At 41.3% G+C, this 13,986-nt stretch overlaps 1 pseudogene across 1 annotated transcript in view; it reads right to left on the reverse strand.

The window, feature by feature from the left end:
• Window positions 1–13,409, reverse strand: part of LOC311187583 (glyceraldehyde-3-phosphate dehydrogenase-like) — a 167,729-nt pseudogene extending 154,320 nt beyond the window's left edge. The window contains exons 1-3 of the transcript in view: window positions 13,284–13,409; window positions 4,478–4,522; window positions 4,018–4,063 (exon numbers count right to left, since the gene is read on the reverse strand). The product of the transcript in view is annotated as a glyceraldehyde-3-phosphate dehydrogenase-like (transcript). The remainder of the gene's footprint in view (window positions 1–4,017; window positions 4,064–4,477; window positions 4,523–13,283) is intronic.
• Between the last annotated feature and the right edge of the window lie 577 nt (window positions 13,410–13,986).

The following is a 13,986-nucleotide window of genomic DNA, read 5'->3' on the forward strand; positions in this document are numbered from 1 at the left end:
CATCCTTGTCTTGTTCCAGATTTAATGGAATTGCTTTCAGCTTTTCACCATTGAGAATGATACTGGCTGTTGGCTTCTCATAAATGGCCTTTATGATGTTGAGGTATGTTCCTTGTATCCTTGTATCCCTTCTATTCAAGGGCTTTTATCATGAATGGGTGTTGCACTTTGTCAAAAGCTTTCTCAGCATCTATTGATACTATCATATGGTTTTTATATTTCTTTTTGTTGATGTGTTGGATAATGTTGATTGATTTTCGATGTTAAACCATCCTTGTGTCCCTGGAATGAATCCTACTTGGTTGTGGTGAATTATCTTATGGATACATTGTTGCATTCTGATAGCTAAAATTTTATTGAGAATTTTTGCATCAGTGTTCATTAGGGAGATTGGACTGTAGTTTTCCGTTTTTTTGTGTTGTCCTTGTACAGTTTTGGTATTAGTGTAATGTTGGCTTCATAGAATGTGTTTGGTATTATCCCTTCCTTCTCAATTTTTTGAAAGAGTTTGTGCGGGATAGGCACAAATTCGTCCCTGAATGTTTGGTAGAATTCATTTGTAAATCTATCAGGTGCTGGGCTTTTGTTTTTGGGGAGGTTTTTGATTACCATTTCAATTTTGCTGCTTGTAACAATTCTAAACATGAAAGCAAATAACAAATGTGAATCAAATTACATGAAGTAAAATCTGATAGAGCAGAGACAGGAAATATACACATTAATAGGTTATTTTAATGACTATTCTTTTTAAGATTTATTCATTTATGCATACACAAGAACTGGGGCATAGGCCAGAGGTGCAGGGGGTGAGAGGATTCACCAGAAGCAGAGTGGGGAACAACAGGCAGACTGACTGGAATACACTGCTGAGGGGAGCAGCAGGCAATTCAGGAGAGGTCTGCCTCGCCATGTGGGTAGCTCCCTGGTGGGAGGCTTGCACTCATGCTGCAGTGGCTGTGGAAAGCATCATAGGTTGTGTCTTAACCCATTGCGCCACCAGGGAGGCCCTCAATACCTATTTTTAAGTTATTAACAAATCAAGCAAGTAGAAATCAATGAGAAATAAATACATGAAAGAATATCAATTGAATTGAATGGAACTGAGAGTGTGTAGGATAACGAAAAATGTCAGACTTTTCTGCCCTCCTGCCATCAGGATAGATGATGGATCCTTGCGGTCCTGAATGGATGCCTGATGGCGGACACCTGGAATAGGGTGTGGGCATAGGTAGATGGGATTCACCTGGGCTAAGACTGTGCTTTTAAGGGTGGCATCACGGGGATGCCAGCAGCAGCAGAAGCTGAAAGAGAAGCTGAGAAAGAAGTAGTAGAAGCCAAAAGAGAAGCCAAGAGAAGGCCGGAGAGCCCAGATAGTGAGGATTTGCTGGGGGCTGGGAGGACTGCCAACCTTCTGGCCCTCCAGCACCCCTGCCTGCCATATGCCTGGTGAACCCCAATAAAAAACCTGCAAAATCACTGAGGAATCTGACTCCTCCTTCACCCGGTCTGCGTGGGATCAGAAAACCTGCACAGTGTCTGTTCCTGACCCTACAATTGGCGTAGTTGGCAGGAGGATACATGCAGATGGGTATGGAGCTCTCCGAAGACCCGGAGGGACTCAGGAGTAACAGACTGTTTGCCTGTGACGATGCTGGAGGCATCAGGGCAGCACAGGAGATGGACAAGGTCCAGGAGCTACAGGACGAGACCTGGCATGAAGGAGACGCCCAAGAGGACCAGCCAATGACCCCCAAGGCAGCAAGAATCGTTGGGGAAGAAAGGACCACAATTCGGAGCTCGCCAGTGCTGATGGAAAGGCCTAATGGACTTGGACTGATGGACTTGGACTGACAATCCCGCCAGAAGGTGGAGGACCTTGGCAGGTTATGTTTTTTTTTTTTTGGGGGGGATCTGGGGGAGGCCAGTGGGCCTTGATGGCCAAAAGCATCCTGTGTATGCCCAGCAGCCAGGCAGAGAAGAAAAGCCAACTGAGAAGGCAAAAGCTGGTGCTGATGCTAAGTTTGGGAAGCCCTGATTGGCTGTGAAGCAGCCTGAGTATGATGAAGAACTGTGAGTCTCATAAAATCAGCTGTGGGTAATGCCGTGCTCATTGTTGAGTGAGGGTGAGTTGCTGAGGAACCCGTCCTTGGGGATAGGTGGGGAACATGGCTTGGGGTGGAGCCCAAGCCAAATGTAGAGTTTGGATCCCTGACCCATATGCTTGTGCAGTGGGTTGGCCTGAGTGCAGGGGTCTGCGAGTCGCATTGGTGGCTATGAAGGCTGAATGTTAGAGTGACTGCAGACAGAAACCCTGAGGGTTGGCGATTACCCCCAACAGAATAGAATTGCCAATCCCGGAGCGAGTGCATCCTGGGGGTGGATGCTGTGTGTGGCTTGTAGTCGAGACTACAGCCCGAGAAGGCCAGGACGTCTGACAGCTCCTGGTGTATTACAGTAGATGCCATGAGCGGTTCCCCTTCCTCGTATGAGCAGTGCCTTCGGGAGCAGATTTGGTGGCTCATCTGCTGGTACCAATAATTGTCTTTTGCCACTAGGTTGGAACCCTGCCTGGACTTATTTGTGTTCTGTTATATTTTTTTTTTATATTGTGATGTATTTGCTTGTGTGGGCCATGGCTGCACTGTTTATGTTTGCTAAGAAAATTGTATATATATGTAGATTATATGGCAGAAAACCCTGAGGGGGTGGACTGTAGGGTAAGGAAAAATGTCAGGCTTTTCTGTCCTCCTGCCATCAGGATAGATGATGGATCCTTGCTGTCCTGAATGCATACCTGATGGCAGGCACCTGGAATAGGGTGTGGGCGTAGGTAGATGGGATTCACCAGGGCTAAGACTGTGCTTTTAAGGGCGGCGTCACGGGAATGCCAGCAGCAGCAGAAGCCGAAAGAGAAGCCGAGAAAGAAGTGGTAGAAGCCAAGAGAGAAGCCGAGAGAAGGCCGGAGAGCCCAGATAGTGAGGATTTGCTGGGGGCTGGGAGGACTGCCAACCTCCTGGCCCTCCAGCACCCCTGCCTGCCATATGCCTGGTGAACCCCAATACAAAACCTGCAATACCACTGAGTACTCTGACTCCCCCTTCACCCGGTCTGCATGGGATCAGAAAACCTGCACTGTATCTGTTCCTGACCCTACAGAGTGCTTAATCATATATTCATAATAGTAGAATACACATTTTTTCTCTACTCACAGGGAATATTCATCAGGACATCATATTTTGAGGAATAAAATACACATTAACAAATTTGAAAAAATATAAAGGAGTCAGGCATGATGATAGCAAAGTGAAGTTGCTATGTTTACCTCCTCCACATATTTGCAAAAAAAAAAATCACATGTAAAACAAAACAACTACCCCTTTATTATAAACTGGTTACTATTGTATATATCAAGAGTAATGACTTGGTGGAAATGATTAGGGAAAACTGCAATTAAACTATGCTGGGAGTGATATCAGGGCAACAGAATCCATGAGTGGAAGGAATGGTTGCCAGAAAGAACCTTTCTGTTGTTAACTTAAAAGAACATGCCCATATTGAGGAATTTTAAAAACTGTAACTACACAGATGTCTGAACATATTTTACATGTAAGACAGGGAGTGCACAACAGGAGAACTGTAGCAGGGTAGGGTAAGTGATTATAAGGCTTTTCTGCACTCCTGCCATTAGGATTAATGATGGATCCCTGAGGTTCTGAATGCATGCCTGATGGTGGGCACCTGTAGTGGGGTGTGGGCATCATAAGTGGATACACCTGGGCTGAGACTGGGCTTATAAGGGCGGCGTCACAGAGAATGAGTAAAATGAAAGAAAACTAGCAGAAGAGGAAGAAGGAGACCACGAGAGACCACCAGAGAGCCCAGAAAAGAATGAAGATTTGCTGGGGGCTGGGAAGCCTGCCAGCCTCCTGGCACCCCAGCACCCCTGCCTGCCATGTACCCAGTAAAAGCCCAATAAAAAGCTGAAAAGCCACCGAGGACTCCAGAACTCTCCTTTACCCGTCTTTATAGGTTCATAGAGATCATGCTCTGTGCCATCTTGGCACTACAAGGAGTAAGTGTGTAGAATAATGATTATTGGCTTCAGTCTGTGACTCACAAACAATTGAAGCCAAAACAGGTATAGTGAGATTGGATCATCTGTCTCACTAAAGAAAAGACTATTATTTTTAACCTGTAACTATGCTATACATATTTTCCCTAACCAAAGCCAAAATAAAGACAACCAAACATTAATTTATCAAAACTAAAACTCCTGGACTTGAACAACTGGGGCGAGTGTCATAGGTCAACTCTTCAGGATGCTTTGGATGAGAAATCAGGCTAATGGAGTTGATTACTGTGTATCTTCACCATACAACTCAGGTACCCACCACCTACAGGAAGCTTAGACACTCAGTGCTCATTGGAAGTGACCTTTAGTGGCCTTCTCCCCCAGTTCCTACATATTATCACTTACCAGAATCAGTGCCAGGATCATCCGAAGAGATTCAGATGCACTGCTCTATAAAACAATAGACGCTTAAGATCCCGGATATAAAATCTAGGATTATGCCCAGTTACATTTAAGCAGAGTATATATCGAATTTGTCATAAGAAAACTCCCATTACAACCCATAAAACCTAAAAATAAGGAATGAGAAGAATGGATCATAAATGCTGGATGAAAATAAAAATATATCTCAATCCAGCAGAAATTCCAAATATGTGAATATGCCTGATGAAAGCATACAGGTCTCCCTGGTGTTGCAGCGGGTTGAGCGCAGTGCTGTGAAGCTGTCCACAGCCTCTACAGCGCGGGTTAGATTCCCAGCTGGCCAGGGAGATACCCACCTGGCACGACAGACCTCTCCTGTCTCACTCGCTGTTCCCCTCAGCAGTGTTTTTGTTCCTTCTGCCTGTTCTGCTCCCTATTAACTCTGTCTCTGGTGAATCCTCTCACCCTCCACTGCCTCGGGCCTGTACCCCAGTTCTTGTATAAATAAATAAATCTTAAAAAAAGAAAGTTTAAGCATACATTGTACAACAATGAACAATAATATAAAATATATAAATAAAAACAATAATAAATTATAAATAGGAGGAATACATGTTTCTGGGGGTAGAGATAAAAAAAAGAAAGTTTGAGCAGTTATAAACATGCTTGCTGAATTAAAAACAATTGATGATCAAAAATAAGAACCAAATAAAGACAATGAAAATGAGTTTGCTATAAATAGAATAAATGGATCTGAAAAATACCATCATAGAATTTATAAAAATATGATAGAGCTCAACAACGGAAAAATGCAAGTAATGTAATCAGTGAACTTGAATGTGCAGTGGTGGAGAGCACATATATAGAAAAACAAATATCAACAATTACCAAAGAAAAAAAAGGAAATACTCCCAGCTGCACTCGAGCGAGTGTCCCTAGCCCTGTGCCTATCTTCCAGCACCATGGGAAACAAACAGGCCTCAGTCCAGGTCATACAAAGCCCGATATGCCAGCGGTGAAACACCCACCCTCAAGTGAGCACCCCAGCCCCAGATCCATCAGCTAGCACGATGGGAAATGTGCAGTTGCACGTTGAAGAGTGCCACCAGTTCTGAACCCATCTTCCAGTGCCATGGGAACAACACAGGCCCCAGCCCAAGCTATGCAAGGCACTGCCTGGCAGCAGTAACCCCATCACCCTCCAGTGAGTGCATCCAGCCCCATATGCAGTGGTAGAGACTTAACATGGAGAGGTCATCCACAGCATTGAGATTCTGAAAGCAATGAGGAAACAAAATAACAAAATGAATGACCACAGGAGTCTTAAGGGAATTGCTACAAAACAGAAAGAGAACATAACTCCAGAACCCAATCACCAAGGCATGGGAGATTTATTCCCAGAATCAGATACAGAATTAAATCTCGCCATTATAAAGAAATTCAAAAAACTCAGAGAAGATTCAGAAAAGTTGACAAAGTTTATACAAGAGGGCATGGAGAAAAGACAGTATCTTTAATAAATGATGCTAGGAAAATTGTAAAGACACACATGAAAGAATACAGTTGCATTATTCACTAACACCAAACACAAAAATTAATTATTAATAGATTAAAAATTTAAATATAAGACTTGCAACAATAAAATACGTCAAAGAAAACTTTGGCAATATATTCCATGATAGCAACAATAAAGATAATTTTGGTGACTCAATCCCTATGGAAAGAGTTTTATTTTATTTTTTAATTGATTTTCAATGCTATTTTCTTTTTACATCATTGATTATTTTTATACAATATTTGCTTCCCCCCAACCTCTCAGGTTTAGTCCCTATATAATTTCCTTCCCCAGTGCACCCATGCACCATCACCACAGTCCCCTGTGCTCCTTCCTCCTTTCCACTGATCCCTCTCACTCCTCCTCCACCGCAGTATGTCTCTGATTTATAATTCTCCATTTTTGCTTTGCTGTGTTTTATACCATTAATATCTTTTTACACTGATGTCTTATTTGGTTTCCCTATATACCTGTTATAAGTGAAACCATCTGATATTTACTTTTTTTCTTTTTCCTTCTGGCTTATTTCACTGAGCATGATTCCTTCTAGCTCCATCCACGTTGCTGCAAATGGCATGCATTTATCTTTTTGATTGCTGAATAATATCCCATTGTGTATATAGATCACATCTTCTTGATCCAGTCATCTATTTGGGGGCATTTGGGTTGTTTCCTGGTTTTGCCAATTGTAAATAGTGCTGCAATAAACATAGGGGTACAGGTGTTCTTTTTGAATCAAAGTTTTTGTGTCCTTTGAGTAGATTCCTAGGAGTGGAATTGCAGGGTCATATGGAAGCTCCATGATTAGCCGGTTGAGGAATCTCCAGACAGCTTTTCATAATGGTTGAACCAGTGCAATCCCACCAGCAATGTAAGAGAGTTCCTTTTTCACCACATCCTCCCAACATTTGTTGTTGCTTGGTTTTTTTTTTTTTTTGATATGTGTCATTCTTACTGGTGTTAGGTGGTATCTCAGTGTGGTTTTGATTTGCATTTCCCTGATTATAAGGGGTATTGAACATTTTTTTTCATATGTCTGCTGGCCATTTGCATTTCCTCTTTGGAGAAACGTCTTTTAAGTTCTTCTGCCCATGCCTTGACTGGATTGTTTATTTTGTTTTTGTTGAGCTTTGTGAGTTCTTTATATAGCTTTGTGATCAGTCCTGTATCAGTTGACTGGGGTGCAAAGATTCTTTTTTCCAATCAGTGGGGTGTCTCTCTCTTTGGCTTAATGTCTATTTTGCTGTACAGAAGCATTTCAGTTTGATGTAATCCTATGTATTTATCATTGCCTTAACTATCGCTACTTTGGGTGATGAGTCTTTTTTTTTTAAGTTTTATTTATTTATACAAGCACTGGGTACAGTCAGAAGTGCGGGAGGGTGAGAGAATCCACCAGAGCCAGAGTGGGGAACAGAACAGGCAGACTGATGAAATACACTGCTGAGGGGAGCAGCGGCGGGGCAGGAGCGGTCCATCGCACCATGTGGGACTCTCGCTGGCAGCTGGGGATCGAACCAGCGCTGCTGAGGCTGTGGGCAGCTTCACAGCCCAGCACTCAACCACTGCACCACCAGGGGTGGCCCTGGGTGATGAGTCTTTAAAGATGTTTCTGAGATGTATGTATTGTAGTGTTTTACCTATATTTTCTTCTATATATTTTATGGTTTCAGGTCTTATGTCCAGTTCTTTTATCCATTTTGAGTTGATTTTTGTGCACAGTGAGAGGTAGTGGTCTAGTTTCATTTTTTTGCATGTGGAGGTCCAGTTTTCCCAGCACCATTTATTGAACAAACTATCCACAATCCATTGCATATACTTTGCTCCTTTGTCAAAGATTAGTTGTCCATATAAGTGTGGCTTTATTTCTGGGCTTTCTACTCGGTTCCATTGTTCTGTGTGTCTGTTTTTGTTCCAATACCAAACTGTTTTAATTATTATGGCTTTGTAGTATAGCTTGAAGTTTGGAAGTGGTGTGCTACCTCCTTTTTCCTTTGTTTTCATCAGCAGGGCTTAAGCTGTTCGCATTTTTTTGTGGTTCCATATGAATTTCATCAGTATTTGTACTGTTTCTTTGAAGAATGTCATTGAGATTGTTACTGGAATAATATTGAACCTGTATATTGCTTTTGGGAAGAAGGCCATTTTAATAAAGTTAATTCTTCCAATCCATAAGCAGGGGATTTCTTTCCATTTCTTTATGTCTTCTTCAATTTTGTTTAACAGCGTTTTATATATATATATATATATATATATATATATATATATATTTTTTTTTTTGGTATAGGTCTTTCACCTCCTCTTTTGTTAGGTTTCATCCCAGGTATTTAATTTTTTTTGTTTCAATTATAAAAGGGATGGTTTTCTTGATTTCTTCTTATTCCTATTGATCGTTTGTGTATAGGAATGCTACTGATTTTTGTGTGTTGATTTTGTATCCTGCTACTTTACTGAACTGGTTGATTATTTTGAGTAGTTTTTTTTTTTTTCCTGTGGAGTTTTAGGGTTCTATATGTATATTATCACATCGTCTCAAATAGTGATAGTTTTACTTCTTCTTTCCCTATTTGGATTCCTTGTATGTCTTTCTCTTGTCCTATTGTCCTGGCTAGGACCTCCAGTATAACATTAAAGAGCAGTGGTGAGAGAGGGCATCCTTGTCTTGTTCCTGATCTTAAAGGAAAGGCCTTCAGCTTTTCACCATTGAGAATAATATTGGTGGTGGGTTTGTAATATATGGCTTTTATCATTTTAAGATATGTTCCTTCTATCTGGAGAATTTCAAGGGCCTTCATCATAAATGGGTGTTGGACTTTGTTGAATACTTTCTCAGCATCTATTGATATGATCACATGGTTTTTCTTTTTCTTTTTGTTGATGTGTTGGATTACACTTATCAATTTTCATATGTTGAACCATCCAAGTAGGATGAATCCTACTTGAACATGGCTTACTATCCCTTTGATGTAGTGTTGGGTACTGTTGGCAAGGATTTTGTTGAGGATTTGCATCAGTGTTCATTAGGGAGATTGGCCTGTAATGTTATTTTTTTTGTGTTGTCCTTGTTGGTTTTGTTATTTGTGTAAGATTGGCTTCGTAGACCATATCTGGTAGTATTACTTCTTTTTCAATTTTTTCAAAGAGTTTGTGTAGGATAGGCACTAATGCACTGCTGAACATTTGCTAGAATTCATTTGTGAAGCCGTCTAGGCCTGGGCTTTTGTTTTTGGGGAGTGTTTGTGATTACTGCCTCAATTTTCTGCTCTGTTTAGTTGTTCTATTTCTTCTTTGTCCAGCTTTGGATGATTATATCATTCTTGGAATTTGCCCATCTCTTCTAGGTTGTTGAATTTGTTTGCTTATAAGTGTTCATAGTAATCTCTGATTATTCTTTTTTTTTTAATTTTCTAGAGGCATGTCTTATTTATTTATTTATTTATTATTTGTTTGTTTGTTTGGTTTATACATGCACTGGGTACAGTCAGAAGCGCGGGAGGGTGAGAGAATTCACCAGAGCCAGAGCAGGGAGCAGAGCAGGCAGAAGGACCGAAGTACACTGCTGAGGGGAGCAGCGGGCGGCAGGAGAGGTCTGCACACCATGTGGGACCCTCCTCCAGTGGCCGGGGAGCAGCCGGGGATCAAACCATCGTACTGGCGCCGCAGAGGCCGCAGGTAGCTTCGCAACCCAGCGCTCAACCGCTGCGCCACCGGGGAGGCCCTGATTATTCTTTTGATTTATACTGAGTCTGTTGTAATCTCTCATCTTTCATTTGTAATCCTATTTACATGTGTTTTCTCCCATCTTTTCTTTGTGAGCCTGGATAGAGGTTTGTCTATTTTGTTTATTTTTTCAAAGAACCAACTTTTGGTTTCATTGATCTTTTGGATTATTTTTTAATATATATTTCATTTATTTTTGCTTTGATTTTTATTATTTCCTTTCTTCTACTGGCTTTAGGGTTTTTTTGGTGTTCATTTTCTAGATATCTGAGATGTGAGATTAGGTTTTTTCTTTCAGTTCTTTCTTGTTTCTTGATGTGAGTCTGTATTGCTATATATTTTCCTCTAATTACTGCTTTTGCTGCATCCCATACATTCTGACAAGTGGTAGCCTCCTTGTCATTCAACTCAAAGTATTTTTTAATTTCTTCTTTGATCTCCTCATTAGTTCAATGAACATATTTTATTTTCATTGCATTGTATTGGTTCTTTATAGATGTTGGATATCAGTCTATTGTCAGATATATGGTGCAAAAATTATTTCCTCTCGGGCTTTCCCAGTGGTGAAAGGGGTAAAGACACAACCTATGAAGCTGTCCATAGCCACTGCAGCATGAGTTTGATCCCTGGCCAGGGAGCTACTCACATTATGCAGCAGACCTTTCCTGACTCGCCCACTGCTCCCCTCAGCAGTGTATTTCAGTCAGTCTGCCTGTTCTGTTCCCCACTCTGTCTCTGGTGTACCCTCTCACCCTCCCACACATCTGGCCTGTACACCGGTTCTTGTATAAATAAATAAATAAATCTAAAAAAAAAAGAAGATGTGGTATATATACCCAATGGAATACTACTCAGTGATCATAAAAGATAAACCCATGTCATTTGTGGCAACATAGATGGAAATGTAAATTATTGTAAGTGAAGTGATCCAGAAAGAGAAAAGTAAATCCTGGATGGTTTCACTTATATATGCAATCTGGAGAAACCAAACAAAGAATCTGGTCAATGAAGACTGACCCTTGAAAGTAGACAGTAGATCTGAGACACTCCAGAGGGGAGGGAGAGTGGGAAGGAAAGGGTAGAATAAAAAACAGTGGGGTATGAGAGCAACATGGAGTATGGTGGATGATTGTGGGCACTTTGTTGGTGGGAAAACTATGGTGACCACACCTGAGGAAGAAATCCTATATAATAAAAAATAAACAAGGATGCTTTAAAAATTAACAATAAATAAAATGTCAACCAAAAATAACATTTGTTACTATCACCACCAATCTGGTCAGGCAATTGTTTTGGGGAAAAAATATTTTTTTTTTATTTATGTATAGAAGAGCTGGGGTGTAGGCCAGAGGTGTGAGGGGGAGGTGAGAAGATTCACCACAGACAGAGTAGTGAGCAGGACAAGCAGATCTAGTGAAATACATTGTCAAGGGGAGCAGTGGGTGCAACAGAAGAGTTCTGCTTCTCCACATGTGTGTTAGCTCCCTGGCCAAGGGATGGAACTCAGGCCGCAGTGGTGAGAGTGTGATAGTGCTGAGATTTAACACCTGCACCATCAGGGAAGCCCCAACAATTCTTTAATTACTGGGAGAATGTCAAACTCATCTAGTAACAATTTTCCGTATTTTTATTTTTTGCTTGAAAACTCAAATTATGTCATTTGCAATGAATACTAACAGTTACATTCCTTTAAGTGGACATTCTATTTAATTTGAGGGGGGGAAAGCCTACAAATATCCGTATCTGGATATTTTTCTATTAGTGTTTAGGAGTGAAGAATATATAACATACTAGTGTGATTTGATATCACAATGCCTTGATTTCCATTTGTATAATCTGCAAATGTCAGCACAGTGAAAAAGGCAAATAATATCTTATTATTATGAAAGTGGGTTTGACTCTGCAGGCATCTGAAACCATCTTGGAACCTCCACAGTGATCTTTCATCAACACTTTAAGTACCACTACTCTAAAACAATGCTTCTCAAAATTTAATGTGTATAAAATTTCCCAGAGAACTTATTAAAATTCAATTCCTGAGTCATTAAATATGGAGTAGGGCCCATGGTTTTAACTCTCTAACAAGTTCCCATATAATAATATAACATGATATTGATTCCCTCATACTTTGAGTAGCAGGACTCTGAAGTATCAGTGATTAATTAGTTCAAATGCTACCTTTGTTTAGACTTGTCAGCTTCAATGATAAAGTAGTTTTATTTTTTTGCTTAGGTTTTCCTACTGATGATGAATCATTAATGTAGAATAAAATATATAAAAATATACAACCCCATTGATAAATGTTGAGAACACTTTTTTTTTTTAAGATTTATTTATTTATTTATACATGCACTGGGTACAGTTAGAAGGGCGGGAGGGTGAGAGAATTCACCAGAGCCAGAGCAGGGAGCAGAACAGGCAGACTGACAAAGTACACTGCTGAGGGGAGCAGCAGGTGGCAGGAGAGGTCCACGCGCTATCTGGGACCCCCGCCCAGCAGCCGGGGATCAAACTGGCACTGCAGAGGCTGCGGGCAGCTTCGCATTGCTCAACCGCTGCGCCACCGGGGAGGCCCGAGAACACTTTTTTAAATAAGGTAAATATATCCTTATTTTATTTGTCTTCATAGATGATTAAGTTGTTGAAATTAAAAATAAATCTTATGGTGAATAAACTATTTGTTCTTATTGTGTCCTTTCTCAGGTTTCCTATATTGTGAATGATACAGAACAACATGATCAATCTGGCATTACCTACCCATGTTACTAATTTATAGGGATCATTTTAGTAGATAGACTAGTGTTCATTAGCTAAAAATTTAGAAATCATGAAGGATTTGAACTGTATCTTTCAACTTGTATGTTAAAAAGTATGTGAGTCTAATTGAGCATGTTAGCATTTCCAAAAATTCAGTTATTCTTATACCACCCTTGTGACTTTTTCCCATATTTTGAATATCAGCTATACTATTTTTAACTTTATACTTTTTAAATTGCTTTGAGTCAGCATCTTTGAAATTCAAACTTATACTAATCAAATCCATGAAAACAGAGGTCTAAAGCAGTATTTTTTCTAATACATTTTAATGTCTAACCTTTAACATACAGAATATTCATGTATCCTCTAAATCTCCCATACCACAAGAAAATTGACTTCAGTTTACGTAGGAAAGTTATCTGCCTGGTCTAGGTAACTAAATGGCATTGGGACTTTACAAAAACATCCAAAAAGTCTCTTAAGATTGGTAAAACTTTCTATCTCTTAGAGTCAAATATATTCTAACCACCATATGAATAACTACAATGTAAATATGAAATACTCAGAGTGACATTTTCAGATGAGTTTCTAGTAAGTTTCTTGCCACTGAAGATCAGAAAAAAGTGTTATCTGTGTGACTGTGAGGATAATATTGAAGCCGGATTCCTGCCATTTAAACATTGGATGTGGGGAATTGAACCCAGCGCTCTGCAGCACAAGCCTCCAGGTAAGATCTACTTTGCCAGGGCTAACTACCTGGGCACTGTCATGTTGAGGCCTAGTGGCAGTGGCTGGTTTCTGCCCTGTTGCTACAGCTGCAGGAGGAGGGCTCCAGGAGCGGCAGCAGCAGCTGAAGTTGGGGGTTCCAGCCAGCTGGAACATGCTGCCTGAGAGCAGCCCACCCTCGACAACAGCACACCTTGATTCTAGGGCCCCTAGACTCAGGTAGAGGTGTCAGTTGCAACTCTGAATACTGCCTCTGGGAAGGCCCCAGGCCGCACTGCGGTAGAAGGCTGCAGGATGGCTTGGGCCAGGCTTGATAGCCCTGGGCACTAGCAGAGGTCTGAGGCTGAAGCAGCCCCCCTCGAGGTCCTGGCTCTGGGCCCCAGAAGCAGCTTGTAGGCAGGGCAAGAGTCAGGGGTTGGCCCCACTGGGGCTCAGGCTGCAAGTAAGGGACAGCAGTGATGGCTGGAGCCAGTAGCTCCCTTACCAGGCAGTCTCAGTGCATGCAACCCCACAGCCCTGTGCTGGGGCTCCAGACTCAAGCCAAGATGGCATGGAGGAGGGACTGCATACAGGCAGCACACACTGGTCTTGCCTCCAGGCTTGTGCCACGGGATGCAGGCTTCAGTATCTGTTCTGGTACATCTTGAATCATTTTCTCCCATGTTTTTCTGATCTCCTGTTTCCCACAATGTTTTTGTCTTATGTATCTGTGCTGTAATTTTGACCCCTTTCC

Source organism: Talpa europaea (genome assembly GCF_964194135.1).
Source record: "Talpa europaea genome assembly, chromosome: X".
Taxonomy (NCBI): Eukaryota; Metazoa; Chordata; class Mammalia; order Eulipotyphla; family Talpidae; genus Talpa; species Talpa europaea.